Source organism: Tachypleus tridentatus, chromosome 3 (genome assembly GCF_004210375.1).
Source record: "Tachypleus tridentatus isolate NWPU-2018 chromosome 3, ASM421037v1, whole genome shotgun sequence".
NCBI classification, from domain to species: Eukaryota; Metazoa; Arthropoda; class Merostomata; order Xiphosura; family Limulidae; genus Tachypleus; species Tachypleus tridentatus.
Window position 1 is genome coordinate 17,981,433 of NC_134827.1, and position 16,609 is coordinate 17,998,041.

Consider the following 16,609-nt stretch of genomic DNA (forward strand, 5'->3'; position numbering starts at 1 on the left):
AAATCGGGTTTCGATACAAGTAGCGAATAGAGGACAAACAGCTCATTTTGTAGTTTTGGGCTTAGCAATGAGCAAACAAACTTATATTTTAAGGGAAGTTCTTCACTGCCATCGCTTGGTAATCTCACTAACTGACACGAAGCATGACGTGTTCTAGTATCAAGACAGGTAAGTTCCTTGGACGTTACGACAGTTGTTAAAATTTATATAATACTACTTGTTTCCGTAGCAACACACTAAAAAAATTGCCTTCTTTGAAAGCTTTTATTCCCTGAATTGCCAAACAAATCTATCGATTTATTTTGTGGATAACGTCCATTATCCACGAGCACAACGAAAAGGCTGTTGTGGCTATCAATGTTCACCAGGTGACAGCACTTATTCCTACCAAGAAGTTTAATGTTTAGCTGCCCCACGGGTTGTGGTGGTAGTTATTCGTTCAGCTCGCGAAAGACACTAACAACCGCATGCGCATTTTGAGTTGCACGTGAGAATATTTGTATACTGTTCGTTCTTCGTTCTTGACATCTAGAAGTGAGACAGCCCTAACCATCTATTGTAAATGTCTCTCTGAGGTTGAGTGTGCTACAGTCGCAACGAAAACCTTCAGTGGGTGCTATAGTCTCACAAAGAACCCAGATATTAAAACGGGACTGATTACCAGCGTAAAACTGCCTCGCGCAGTTGGCTTGCTCCAGAGACTTTTCCCGTCGACCGCGTGCCCTAGAACAGGGACTAATGTCAATGTCAGGGAGCTCCTGATTTAGCTCTTAGTGTCGGCAGTAATCAAAACATTACGACAGTTTGACATTGAAAATGTTTTTAGATGACGTCGGTTAACCTTATTAACACACAGGACACGATCGCAGCAGGGTGACGTGTAATAAACACTGAGCCAACCTAAGTTCGCCAATAATTGTTTGCATCTTTAGTGAGACTGAAGATAAACGTGTTTTGTGGTAAGTTACTTTTCTTCTAATTATTTAATGTTTTATGTGATCGTTAGTTTCATTGTGTATCAAAAATTATTAGACATTTAATCGCTTTATCATAGGCAGAGTTCAAAAATTCTATGTGCTGGTGAAATATTTAGTATCCTTTAAAAAAGTGAAATGTTTTCTTAACCTCCCAAAATAAAAATCATGTTTTTTTTAAAATACATATTAACAATACCTACCTTAGATCCAGCATAAAACATACCGTAAGTGGCACTTATACCGATTTTTGTGTTTTGTGGTCTAATTGTCTATATGGATAGAGATGTTTACGGAACCTTGTAAGCAGTGTTTGAAGTCGCAATGACACGATTAAGCGTCATTATGAAAAATATCACCGAGACATTTTTACATGGAGTTAGCTTATGATCAGGACTGTTACTGTTGACTGTGGATTGGTTATCAACTTAGTTTGAAAACAACGCATATTCTTGATATGGTTGCTAGCTAAGTGAACACACAATCTTTAACTTGCGCAGTTAATCATTATAATTTTACAGTAGATAAATTTAATTCTAATAGAAAGTTTCAACGTTTTGACTCAGAGTATCGGATCGTCATCAGATGAGAGTTACACTCAAAAACGAGAACTTAACCTTCATTCAAAGTTATTGTATTTTTGGATTTATCATTCAGTTCAGTAGATTCATCACTAAACAACTGGATAATGTGGTTATTAATGAATAGGATAAAACTTGGTTACATATGCAACGCTAGTTAAAATTTGTTGTGCCGTTGTGGACTTCGGTATAGTAGAATTTTTAGGTTGTATGTTAGTGACAGGTAAGCGTGGATAATAATAAGGATAATAATACAGTTATTCATTCATTGGCGCGATAATGTTCCACAATAAAAAATAACACCTTAATTTTACTCACGTCTATTTTACTGACCCTATAGGCGCTTTCGGTGAGAATAACGTAAGGGCTAAGATATTTCAACCATATACTTTATGTGCTGTACGTCGTCACCGACGAGGCCTATCGCTTAATACCCTGTTAGCTGAGTTAACGATAACGATACACATTCATTTACGAAACCACCATATCCCATAATGCATCGTACAACAACTGTAGATAATTTTATCCATCTTTAATTACTGGCCCTGTACGAGTTTCCAGTAAGAATATTGTAGATTTGTAATAGCATTTCAACTGCGTTTCTTACGTGTTGCATTCCGTTGCTGATGAGAGTTTTCGCATGATATCAAAACTCTTCAGGATTGCCGGATTTACAACAACACAAGCCTTAGCTGAAATGCTTGACATGCTCCGTCGGAGTGATGTCATACAAGGTGTTTCGGTAGTAACGTTCTCCTAGCTCCAAATCCCTAAGAGCCAGTAAGAAAAGAAAGTGACCTAGATAGGTGTCATGATGTCAACAGGTCACGTTTCTTCAGCCTAGACACTATACATCATATCCTTGAATAGTTAGGACTTATTCATTATAAGACACACACAATCGGCTACAATACGCGAGTATTACGATAAAAGTATAATTATTGGTTTATTAAATAAGTCATCAAGATTATTCATTTGTTTGGTGGAAATTTCAAGTGTGTATTGTGGGATGAAGAGAAAACCCACTTGTAGAGAAAATTATATGTTTAAAAACGGCTGGTATGGGTAGAGAAGGCACTAATAGAGGAGCGAACAATGTTTTGACCTTCTTCGGTCGTCGTCAGGTTCTCAATCGGGTAATTCGATTGTCGTGTTAAGATTCAACAGTTTTGAATGTCTTTTTAGGAAACTTTTAATCGTTTCTGATTATTTTACTACTTATATTAAACTTCATTCAAAAGGTTATTTATGTGTAACTGGAAACAAACATGACAAATTATCATTCCTGTTTACCACAGTGTATTTTTTATTCGTCAATGTTTCATGGACAGTTTACCATACTCATAACCGGCTTGATGCTACATTTAAAAAAACACCCTGTAACAACAGTTAACCATAATCATTGCTAGCATGATGCTACATTTAAAAGACACCCTGTAACAACAGTTTACCATGATCACAGTCAGCGTGATGCTACATTTAAAAGAACCCTGTAACAACAGTTAACCATAATCATTGCCAGCATGATGCTAAATTTAAAAAACAACCTGTAACAAGAAGATACTGTTTTTCCACTTTTTCAGAAACAGTTTCGAAACGTTTTGCGTTAACCTTAAAAAAAATAAGTTACGACCTCGACCGAATTTCAGAAACTCATCTAGGTGAAAGAAAAGAACATTAGTTGTGCAGTAATTACCTTGCTTATTCGGACAGTAGTCTGTGAAACTAATGACAGACAGCAATTTAATAATCTAAAACATGTTGGATTTTTGTTGAATTACTTGGTTCGCTCTTAAGGTACACAGAGATGTTTGCCCTACGCCCATCGCAGAAATCTAACCCCGAATTTCAGCCTTATAAGCCCTAGAGTTTACAGCTGAGCCACCAAGGAACGGATTTGCGCTGAAAGTAAAATCAGCTTTTATTTAGTTGACAAATTTTAGCTTGTCGGAAACGCCTTTATAGGACTCCAATCCCTTTAATATGTATATTCACAGTTGTTTTAAATCTTCGTATAACTTATAGCTTATCTCAAATAAAATAACCAGTATACTGAATAATGTTCCTGTTTTCTCGAACAAAATATTAATTAACTTAAAAAAAAACATTCTTGTAATTAAGTATTCGATTTTAAAAGATGTGTCCATAGGTATTATACGGCCTACAGAATATCTAGATTTCCCCTGTTCGTTCTTGGATCATTGTATGGTTCATTGTCCTGTACTCAGCAAGTGCGTGCTTTTAGCTTGTTGTTTAAGTACGGTATTTCTCAATTCTCAAATAGCTCTATGTTTAGATATAAATAACTTATTCAATTATGAAGTGTTTTTTTTTAATTTTTCAAACAATGTGGTGTGAATGGTGTCACTTATTGTAGCTAATTCAATTAGGCCTTGAATTTACTGCTTTCACTTTGTTCCCGTAATTGCTGAAGTTCATTTTTTGCGTGTTTACTGTACGAGCATGTAAAGTGCCCAGTTCTCAGTAATATAGGTGACCTAGATTTACCTTGAAGAATGTACGGTTCTTTACCATTAGTGGCCCTGAAGCCCGGTAACCTTATTCTGAAGTCGTTGCTTCGTGACAAGTCAGTCAACGAATATGTACCATGTCTTTCTTCTGTCGGTGTTTCAAGTGACATAAATATTTCGTTTTGTTTCAGAAACTAGGACCAAAATGTGTGTGGTTAATGATGCAACAAAAGGAAAACAAAACGCGTGGATAATAAAGAGGTATGGTCATGGTGAGATAAGCCCAATGAATGCACGTGACAGCGCCATCTACTAGAGATTCTAACAACTCCCGGCAATCAAGGAATTCAAAGCATTTCTAATATAAAATCTGAAAACAAATAACGTTATTTGGGCTGCTAGATTTTATTTTTGTTATGTGTGTGAATGAATATTGAATTGTTAAATATCTCGCACAGCACCCACATCAAATACCTCTTGTCAGAAATACTAAATAACAACTGTGAAACTGGGTTATTGTTTGTAGTTAAGCTACACAATGGGCTATCTGCGCTCTGCCCACTACAAGTATCGAAAACCGGTTTCCAGCGTTGTAAGTTTACAGACTTAATGTTGTGTCACTGTTTGTGAAACTAGGAAGACTGTAGTTTAATACATTGTACGTATGTAGTTTATCGAATGAAAGTTTCCATAAAATGTACAGCTAAAATGGAACCTGGCAGAAGCTTTTTCCTCCTGGTGGAGTACAAGAGGAATCCGAGAGAGCTAAACGCTCTTACTGGAATCAAAATGGCGTCCGAGGAAGCGTACCGCCTTTCCTGGAGTCGATAAAGAATCTAATATTTTAGTACATAGTTTTACGTGTAATGTAACTGATAATTTTTTTGTACTTTAATGTGCGTTGAAATTAACGCTAAAATGTAAAATAAAAATAAATTTTCAAACTCAAGTCTAATTTAGATTTAAATAAAACACAATTACGTGTACATTAGAAAATCAACTCGTGTGTCTTTCATTGGAACGTATACGACAAAATGAGCTCGTATTTTCTGGCTATAAACACAAAACATTTGACAAATCTACACATTCTATTAACACTGTGTTGTGAAACAAAAGGCAGAGAGCCCCTCCCAATTTTTTAACCCAACTAAATTACGTCATTAATTAACACAACATAGGATACAACCTAAAACTGTACAATGTTGTAATTGTTAGGAAAAATAAAATAAAGCACCTTGGATTATTGTGCTGATGATGTGCAAATAAAGCATCTTGGATTGTTGTGATGATGATGTGCAAATTCTAGGAAATCAGTTCAAGTAAAAAGTTGTTTTAAAATCGTCAGACGGTGAGCTCACTTGTTGCACATTTTCTCAGTGTCTACATCAAAGATCGGTTTTATATTACGTACGTAAGAAAAACAAAATTGATATAATTTATTTAGTTGTAGAGACAAACAAAAAAAACTGATTTTGTACATGTTGAGCTACGATCAGAAATCTGTAGAAACTTTTATTTTTTTGATAGTGGAGAATAATATGTAATGCAATCCGTCGTTAAAGATGTGATGAATTTACTGGACTCGTAGCCGTTTAAAGAACTAAACTCCTGGATGTAACTTACGTAACAGTGTGTATTTGAAAGGTCAGTTTGTTTTCACCCATTAATGATTTATAGACCATAAAAACCATTCCTGTATTAGAATCGACGACGATGTATAACTTTTAATAGCAAACGTAAACTACTCCATAAAGCGTACACTAAAAACGCGTATATAAGAGGAGATGGGAAGACATTCTGCAGTATTTTACTGTTGATATGATGACTGTCTTCCTTTAGCTTCCTTCTCAGCCGATCTAATCAGTCATGACCGCTGTTTGGTGACCTTGTGCGTAAACGTCCTCGAAATGCACATATCAATCCGTTATCTGGCTGAAGGGTTTATGTTTCCAGTGGCTGGCTAGCTAGAACGCAGGTTAATTATGACCTAGTTTTGCGTCTGTTGGATATCGTCTGTAAACAGACAGGAATAACATTTATTTGTTGTAATTGAAAGGAAGGTGCCAGATTTCTTTCTTTATTTGTTTTCAGTGGTTTGAAACGAGCAGCTGATAGATCTGGTTTGTCATACCAGGCGGCTATCAGAACAAAACATAAAACAACGAGGTACTCGATTGTGAATTGACCTGATTTAATGGACGAATTTCGAGTACTTGTATAGTTGCTATGTTCGCTTACGACTTAGTAAACTATATGAGCATTTCGTGGGTCAAGCACTTATGTAAATCTAAACAACCTTAATAAATAAGGTCATAATAGCTCTGACCTAAAATCAACTAAGCTCAGTTGACATTAATAATGTAACGATTAGTTGTACTTTAAATAGTTTTTATCATTGTAAACGTAATAAGGTTAAACCAAACTTCTGATAAATCTGTGTTCCCATCAGTATATACGTACTTTACATGAGGAAGCAAGTCAGCCAGTAGGACAAACCTGCATTCCAGAGGAAGAGTTGTTCCCTGGCTGGTGTAATCTTGAAAAACTTACTCTGACAAACCCGTTAAAATGAAGAATATCTTTGTGTGTGTATATATATACTTATGTTCTTGGTATATTAATATATAGGTGGCCACTAATATTCTGAAGTATGTTTGGTAGTTTTTTTTATTCAAAGTTTTGTTTATTTGAACTAAACATTTTTTAAAATTGTAATTCACTAGAAGCAAAAACTCTGAATTTCAAAAAAATTCACCGCCGTATTACACGTATATATATTCAACTACTAGAGTAAATACCATTATTCATGTGTCACTGTACTGTATAACTCGCCTATTTTCTTTCAATAGGACGTAACAAGACGAACGTGCTAGTATTTTAAGCCTTGGGGACATTATAATGTGATGCTTCATCACACTGTTCGTTAATAAAGGGTAGCACAAGAGCTAGCGGTGGGTTGTGTTGACTAGTAGTTTTCCATTTAATCTAAAGTTATTTCGAGTAGCTTTGCTCGAATTTCAACAATACAAACAAAAAATTAAACGCAGGCTTTTGTGTGCAGTACTAAAGTAAGTGCGTGTACCGACAATACTTACAGGCTGATTGAAATACTTGGAGCGTTTTGTATGTAGATGTCACAGATACTCAAGTTATGTGGAAAAATGTTCTTAGAACTGTTGTATTATTGTTATATAATAACATCTAAAAGGCTTAAAGAAATTATTTCAGGTTTAACAAATATATTGTTGTGTAAATAACTCACATTTCAAATAGAAGTTGTTTTATACTGTAACAACTTAATAACAATTTCTGTCCAATATTAACTACTTTCAAACAAAAGTTATGAAATTCGGAGTGTAAAATATGCGGAAAAAACCACACAATGATGGTAAGAATTATGTTTTATGTTTTTATTGTTTTATGTTATTGACCAACAAGCAGTAAATCTAATGAACCAATGTTGAGGCACACTTGTTATAAATGAATGTTATGAAATTCTGTAATTCAAGTAAAACATTCATTTAGGTCTAAAGTTATTTTTATTGGCAATGTAAGTTTGTGAATACGGAAGGTAGTTTTAGGAGATATACAAATATACATTTTTTTTCGTATAATGAATTGAAATAAACATCAAATTCTTTGAAACTCTACCTGAACAGTTGTGGCACAAGAAAAAGGATAACAAATGATGTAATGTAAATGCATCTTCAAATAAATAATCCTGATCCATCCGTGGCCTTACTCATGTTACTTTGTAACAAGAACACATTTAATGTAGCAAATTAGTGCACAGATACTAAAATATAATAACATGGCCATGTATCATCTCTAGTTCTAAATTTGTGACTTTACCAACATTGATCTGTTACAAATTAGTGGGTCCGACATGGCCAGGTGGGTTAAGGCGTTCGACTCGTAATCTGAGGGTCGCGGGTTCGAATTCCCGTCGTACCAAACATGCTCGCCCTTTCAGCCGTGCGGACGTTATAATGTTACGATTAATCCCACTTCGATGGTAAAAGAGTAGCCCAAAAGTAGCCCTCTAGTCTTACAATGCTAAATTAGGGACGGCTAGCACAGATAGTTCTCGTGTAGCTTTGCTCGAAATTCAAAAACAAACAAACAATACAAATTAATGAGGATATGTTCAATGTGGCTAAGTTAGTGTACAGATAGAAAAGTATAATAACATGGCGACGTGTCATTAATGGCGTTAAGCTTGTGGCTGTTGGTAACAGTTATAGATTAGAAGAAAGAATTTTTATGTTTACAGTTAAGAACTATCCTCTCAGTGGGACTTCTGAGTTTCGTGAGGCATCCAAGAGAAAGTTCGAGAATGGAGCTTCTACTTTTACGTCATCGAGACGTGCTGTTTTTCAACTGTTTCTTCCTTCTTTCGTCGTCTTCCAAACATAATTTCTTCATGTACTTGAAGACTGATAGGGTTATATCTTATTCCAGTACTCCCAGACCACTTTTTCTATTTTTTATTATTATTATTATTATTTAGGCCTGTTTGAAGAATTTTATGAAGTCAATGTTAAAACAAACTGTGCATTCATATTTACAGTAATCACGATGAACGTTGGCACAAATTTAAATGTTCATGCGTCCCAAATATTTACATATAAAAACGTTGGATTTGTCCATTTCGAGTCTTTTTGAAGCGGAGCACACAATAAAAACAATAACAAAAAAAAAACAACACAATTATGGGGTTTCAGTCAATTACTCGCCCATATTTGACCGATTTACGTGGAAATTAGTACAAAAATACTCATCTACAGGTCCCACACGATCTGTACAAAAATGGTGGATCTGCCTATTTTTAGTAATTAAAGTGTTCAAGACGTCGCAAAAACCATAATATTAGGCGGTTTTTTTGACAACTATTTCATCGTATTTAGGCCATTTTTGGGAGAAGATTGAGTACAAAGATGCTTTTTTATGTTCCATAGGTTGCATAAAAATGTGGGATATGCCCATTTTATGTCATTTTTGGAAGGGAGCACAACGTTACATAAAAACAATTTTTAGGGATTTTGGTCAATTAATTAGCCTTCTATCTACCAATTTTTATGAAATTTAGTCAAAACATACTTTTTAAAGATCCGAAAGAGAAATATAGATAATTTTGGAATGCTTATCTTTTGCTCAAGTTTTTTCAGCGAGAAAAGCATAATTTGGGGTTTCTTGATCTGTTGATATGCATATCCACCAACGTGCATGGTGCCTGGCACAAAGACATCTTATTGCAGGTTCTAAGCAGTTATACAGACCGTTTTCGATTTTCTTGGTTTTAAAATTGGTGATGCGAATGTTGGAAACTTTGATTTTGAACTGTTTCAAGCTTAATTTTGATAGTGACGTAAAAAGAAAATGCTTTGATCACACTTTTCAATAAAAAACCTTTCAAACGGCTACAAACCCGTATTGTATACATTTTCCCGTCAGTACTCCAAATATGTTTGTAATTCAATTCTGTATTTGCATTACATAAAAGAATCTTAAATTTCGAAGTTTACCTCTGTTATTGAAGCGAAAACCTACACAAAGGGCTATCTCTGTAGTGCTTACCACAGTTATCGAAAATCAGTTCCTAGCAGTACAAGTCCGCAGACAAACAGCTGTGCCACTTGGGGTAGGGTGGGGGATGTCGGTCTACCTTTATCAACTGCACGACTTTAAGATGCATTACAGTTGAATCTCTGGTAACTTCACTTTTAGTTTTCCAATGGAAAGCATTTCACTTGCGTGAGGATAAATTCAGTTCTGTTAAGCTTTCATGACGTATAGAATAAAAATTCATTGAATTTCTCTCGCGACATTATTTGGTCTTACCCGTTGGTGTTGTGAGGTATATATCGATCACTAATTTTAAGCGACCTGGATATGTCCACCTGTTTTATTCAAAATACGCTAGACAGTGTGTTCCCGGCACAATTTCTGTTTTAGTTTTTTTATTTTCGCGCAAAGTTAAACGAGGGCTATCTGCACTAGCCGTCCGTACTTCAGTAGTGTAAGACTAGAGGGAAAGCAACTAGTCATCATCACCTACCGCCAGCTCTTGGATTACTATTTTACTAACAAATAGTGGGACTGACCGTTACATTATATAGCCCCCACGGCTGAAAGGGCGAGCATGTTTGGTGTGAGGGGGATTCGAACCCACGACCCTTAGATTACGAGTCAATGATCATAACTACCTACTCATGCCGGGCCACTTTCAATACAGAGTCTGTGCAAAGCGATGCACCAACAATGTTTAGGTTTGATGTCGAGTGTTGCCGTAAAGGAACCGAGGCACGTGTTCAGCGCGATCACAATTAACAGCGACGGGCCTTTCGAGTTCAGTGTAATGAACATGACGGACCTAAGATTGACTTTATCAGTGCATCATTTACCGAGATTGATTTTAACCTCAATGGTGTTCCCTTTCTGTTATGGAAATCACTTTATCAGTGCATCATTTACCGAGATTGATTTTAACCTCAACGGTCTTCCCTTTCCGTCATGGAAGTCAGATCTTTACATCAGAACTTGAGTTTTTCTTTTTTTCCACTTGGCTATGCAACAACGGACCATTCACAAAACGACCTATATTATGTTTGGGATATCTTGTAACTAAGACTACATTATGATGTAACTTTATTAAAGTCATTCATTTAACGAAACAGTAACATATGTTTTATTTTTTGGGGGGTCTATACTGTGCGATTTATCGAAAACTGACTAAACGTTGTAGAAAATTAATTGTACGGGTTTTTATGTTTGATGGAAAGCATTAAAGAGATGGAAACTGCAAATTGAGACCCTCACCAAGACGTGTACTATACTCATCTTTTTCTTTTTTTTCTGGGACTACACCATTGGTTGAACCAAATTTGTTTCTTTTATGATAACTATTCAGTAAACTTCCCCCCAAAATAAGTGTAAATATGCAATTTCTTGATTCACTGAATTTATAGACCTGTAAGCAGAATAATCTTTTTGTCATGGTTTAATCGTTATGAAACCCCATAGGAATTAGTTGAATTCTTTATACCGAGAGATCGATGTTCACGATATGAAGGCTTTATTTTACAAGAATGACTTCATTTCGATATAAGAAAAACTATTTCGATATCGTTTCAGTGGTTGGTGTGTTCGGTTTCTTTTTGTTTTATTCACCACTTTACCGTTCACTTATTGCTTTTAACACTATTATATACCACGTTTTTTATTTTCATATCACGTGACTGTACTTCCCAGAGTTTTGTTTTGTTCCCTTTCATTTCGCTTCTAGCGAGAGTATTTAATGTCCCAAGAATCATCTGATGGAGTTGGTTGCCACATACGGTGAGCTTCTCAGACTCGGTTTAAGAGAATGGAATAAATTAAAAACAAGACAACAAGTGGAACTAAACCTGCCAAAATGATAAATGTTGGAGACATAACAAATTTTATCGGTGACACACGCTGTCACGCGCTTTTGTTACTTCTCTGATGACAGCTATACAAACACCGTGTACTAGTTGACTTCTACAGCGCCCTCATCAACAAAATAATGTCCCATAGTGCACTTGCACAACTTCTGAGGAAGTGTGACTAACATTAGTAGCCATCTTTGTTGTCACTGTCAAACATGTTATTTAACTGCTTGTTAATTCATTTCTCGAACCACCTTATATTTTCTGTTGCATCCAAATCTTGACATGCTTTGTTTCAAAAGTTGCCAACGTTTCACTGACACTTAGGATCACACCATGAATGCTACGCTTATTACACTTTGCAAATATCAATATTACATTATGAAAATACAGTTATCATTGTTCAGAAGATTTGTCAATATTTCATTTAAAAGGCTTCACATTTAATAATCATTGTGCTTTGCGTTTAAATATTTCGTCTTTACTGCTACACTTGTATGATGTAACTAACTAAATATTACAAGTTTTTTTTTTAATTTTGCGCAAAGCTACACGAGGGCTATCTGCGCTAGCCATCCCTAATTTAGCATTGTATGACTAGAGGGAAGGCAGCAAGTCATCACCACCCACCGCCAAATCTTGGGCTACACTTTTGCCAACGAATAGTAGAATTGACCGTTACATTATAATGCCGCCACAGCTGAGAGGGCGAGCATGTTTGGTGTAACGGGGATTTGAATCCTCAACCCTCGGATTACGAGTCGAGTGCCTTAACCACCTGGCCATGCCGGATTCGAATATTACAAGTATCACGGCATTTGAAATTTAGCAGTTTTACATCCTAAAAGGAGATTTATCACTGAATCCGACAGTCAGTAATATAGGGGTTGAGTACGTTATATGAAAACGATTTTGCAGCCTCACCAAATCGTTAAAATCCATGTCGCTACGTCTGGTAATGTCCTTTCTGTCGGCCGTGAATTTGGGCAATAGCCGTGCCGTGTAATTTCCACTGAAAAAGGTTTTATCATAAAGCTGTCGTATCAAAAGTACAATTCTACTTCTTGTATACTTTCCTTAGCCCATCTAGTATACAAGAACGACAATCCCGGCATCTGCTTCATTCTCCAATCGCTTGGGAAATGTGATGTTTGTACTGGAGGTAAGACTGGAAATCTCAACGAATCCATACTCTAGAAGCCTCACTTCAAGAAGAAACTCCTTGATTACTTTGCATGGGACACGTGAACGACTTTTCTCACGAACCTTTATGCTCATGTAATGTTACCTCTTACAAGTAACCGAACTTTGCTTACCACAGTTGAGGTACGATTTGTTGCAAGTCTCTGTTTTGGATGTTTCTGATATCCCAAATTGATTCATATCTCTTTGTTTTCCAGTGTTATTAAGTACAATGGATATAACAGTTTTGTAAACGTGAATGACATTTCATAAATGGCTTTGGGAAGGTAAAGAAGTTTGACCCCCTCAATAGGGAGGGGTTCTACATTGTGGAATAATTTGCGCGCGCGTGTGTGTCTTAACACGCTTGACTATAAACCACCCTCTAGAACCCTGTCGAGTCTGAGTGGACGATCACTGTCGTTTCTCCTCCAAATGATATCCCTGCTTGAAAATTCAAAATCATCCATCTGAACATCTTTATGATCTGAATGTATGAATATTTTTCGTAGAAAAGGATTGCTGCAAGTCTTTTCCGAAAGCAATCAACTCTAGGCTGTATCACACGGCCTACAAAACTCCAGAAAATTTAAAAATGTAGTTCTAATGCACGCCATTCCTCAACGACTTTATACCGGTTGTTATTAACGCATGACCTGCCAACTGACATGTTCAGAATTAGTTTAATATAATGTAATTCTACACTTAACATTGAACTTGACATTTTATTGTCTACATTTATTATTGCACTTTTAAAATTATTACATCTTGAATGCAACATCTGTCCTGGTACTTCACAATAAACACTTTTACAACCTGAATGTATATTTGTTATTAACAGCACTAGACAGCTTAGTATTGTTACTTGTTGAACATGTATATTAAATTTATTATCGACAAGACCAAGACCTGAAACACATTTATCAACACACTTGAATTTAACACTTTTACAACCTGAATACTGCATTCACACTTTTTATTCAACAGTATTTATTGTGACATGTTATGACAGTTGTGGTGACTGCTGTTAATGAATCACGCAGCCTTATCCTCTCAGCTGTAGTTTCAAGGTTTACTAGCCTTTAACTTCTGAGCTAGTCGTTGTCAATGTGGCGTTTGAAATAACAGATAAAATAGCTTGTCATGCCATTCAGTTTACAGCTAGTGATCGCAACAAATGTCTGAACCAAAGAACAAAACAGGTGTGTGGATGGAAAAGTGTTTTGAAATCGTCTACTGATAACAGTGTATATCGGTAAGTTACGATTAGAGATTTACCTTGCATAGAATTGAACAAAACAATAACAATAACCATATCTGAATACGTTGAAAAGAAACAGATGTGACTGTGCTTTGGCAATGACAGAATATTGTGGTGTCTGTAGAAGTATTTGGTTTGCTTAGAATTTCGCGCGAAACAACACGAGGGCTACCCGCGCAAGCCTTTCTAATTTAGCATAGAACGTAAGGCAGCTGATCATCACCATTCACTATCAACTCTTGGGCAGCTCTTTTACCAACGAATAGTAGAATTGACTGTCACATCATAACGTCCCAACGGCGGAAAGGGCGAGTATGTTTGGTAGGACGGGGATTCAAACCTTCGACTCATAAATTGCGATTCGAGCACACTAATTAACCATTTGGCCATGCCAGGCCGTCTGTAGAAGGAAACTCTTTACATGCATATGTATATAGCTATGTACAAAGTGACATAGCTTTTATTTTGCTCTTCAAACTTAACTTAGAAACTTCACGTTTGTGTGCCATCTCGGTTATTTTCCGGTTAATGCGTAGGCCTTTTTATCAGACAATTTTGTTTATTTTTCAGGTACACGTAGTTTAACAGTGAACGTTGTACAACATGTAAATGACGATTTGGTTTTTATATTAAGTATTCTGAAAAATAAAATTCTACACAGAAGAATGTTGCCATACGTATAACGAACAATCGTATCACATTATCAAATCATATGTATTGTTATCGTGCTGGGTATTTTAATAGTTTTCTTTATCATTAGATGCCTTTTTTGTTATTGTTTAATTATTCTGCTGTAATTATAAATGTAAAACATTTCTTATAATTACTTAAATAGAAAGAGCGAGTTTGACAGTGGGAAGACATATTTGAATAGATTTTATGTATATTATGTAAATTAAATGTTTAACAGTATATTTACAAACAAGTTTCCGTCATTGTTTATGGACTTAGATTTGCAGCCTTTAAGATTATATTAACATACGTTCATCAGTTTGATCAGTGTGTATGCTCACCAACGTCGTTGAGTTGGCGTACGTGTTTAGGATTTATATCAGTTTTACTGCTAAATATTAAACCTTCTAATGCATCTATTTATCATTTTAGAACTATATAATATGACAGAGGTATAAATAAACTCAATGGTAAGTTGAATGTACCGACACCTTGTTTACAAAATGATGCTTAAGTCTCGAGTAGGTCGGTCAGCGCTAAGAAATACACACGATCTGAAATACATCTAATAATAAACCCAACACAAACGCGTTATCTCATATCAGAGTTAAAGCTCTGAGCTACTTGTACTATCTGGCACGAAAAGCAATCTTTGAGCAGTTAAGTTGTGCTAAGAGCCGCTCCACAATAAGATTTGGTAAATCAATATTTTTATTCAATTTACGTCACATCTTGAAATGTGAGTCATAAGGTGATTAATTCGTAACAACTTAGTGTAGAATATCCTGCTTGTGAATTAATATTTGCCATCAACATTATGTATACATGTTTCCCGCGATTTCAAGAGCTACTGTTGAGCTTTGCCTGCGTGCGCAACTTTTCAAACAGGAGAGAGATGAAAGTTCGTACACCCACGGTTTGTAATATATGTAGGACCAGTTACATTTTAACACATTTTGGTTAGGTTTCTTGCATGAGGTAATATGTTCATTTTTGGGACATAAATATCTTGCATGCACAAATCAGAAAACACCTTATTGATGCAAACATTGTTTCAAAGAGGTGTGTTATATAAGAAAAAATATTATAGAGATAACCTTCACTTGTTTAGATAAGTTATCAAAAACGTAACAGTAAGTACTTTCCAATACAATTCATTTTAACTTTGGCATTTATTTCAATTATATCGTTTTAACGTCGCGTCTGAGAAGTCGACTGAGCAAAGAGGTCGATAACAATATTCTTGAAGTCAACGTTAAACGAAAACGTTGTTTAATGTCTTACGTTGCAATGGCATAAGATGCATTGAACGAACTGTTTGGGTTCTATGGTTCCAAATAGTGGAAGCGGCCCATGTCTCCATTTATCAAATATTACTTCTTAAACCTGGATTTGCCAGGGGCTTTATTAGTTTATGATTATGTGTGTAAGTATTAAATCCCATTTAGTTTATAAAACAGTCCTTTAATGATTTTAGAATCTCGTAAAAATACTAATTCAATTATACATTTGAATCAGGATCATTCAACCAGTTTTGGTGCCTTCATTTATGTAGATAATGTAATTAAATGCAGAACATTTTGTTCACAAACTGAATGCAAGAAGTTGAAATGACGTAAAAAAAGTGTCTAATCTTACAAGATAATTACAAAGAGAACCGTTTTTTACAAAAACTTACACTTTAAAATGTGCTTGTCTTAATTCATACTAAGGAAATCAACTTACATAAATGATTCAGAAAAGTTTAGACTTGTTATAGCGTGGTTCAAAGCTGCGTCCCCATGCTTAGCCCCCCCCCCACCTCTTTCAACAAGATAAAATTCGTTGCAACTTGTAAGGTACTGTGACTTTGTGGGAAGGAATGAAAATGTTAAAAAGCGATGGTGCTAGCAATAATTTAATTTAAGGATAAGCTTAATATACCATATTAGAATTGCGGAAATCGTTTTGAAACATTTTCTACCATGCTCGGAGGCTCATATATATCTGAAAATCTATTTGCCTTGTATGGAATTCAAATTTCAGCAGACTCGTATTGAATATCATAAGTTTTATTCAG

General features: G+C 35.6%; 1 protein-coding gene across 2 annotated transcripts in view; it reads left to right on the plus strand.

Moving 5' to 3' along the window:
• Positions 1-432: 432 nt before the first annotated feature.
• LOC143246462 (ecdysone receptor-like) overlaps positions 433-16,609 on the plus strand; it is a 153,909-nt gene continuing 137,732 nt past the window's right edge. For both annotated transcript variants that reach the window (XR_013025983.1, XM_076493204.1), the window contains exon 1: positions 433-959. The gene's annotated coding sequence lies outside the window, so the exon portion shown is untranslated. The remainder of the gene's footprint in view (positions 960-16,609) is intronic.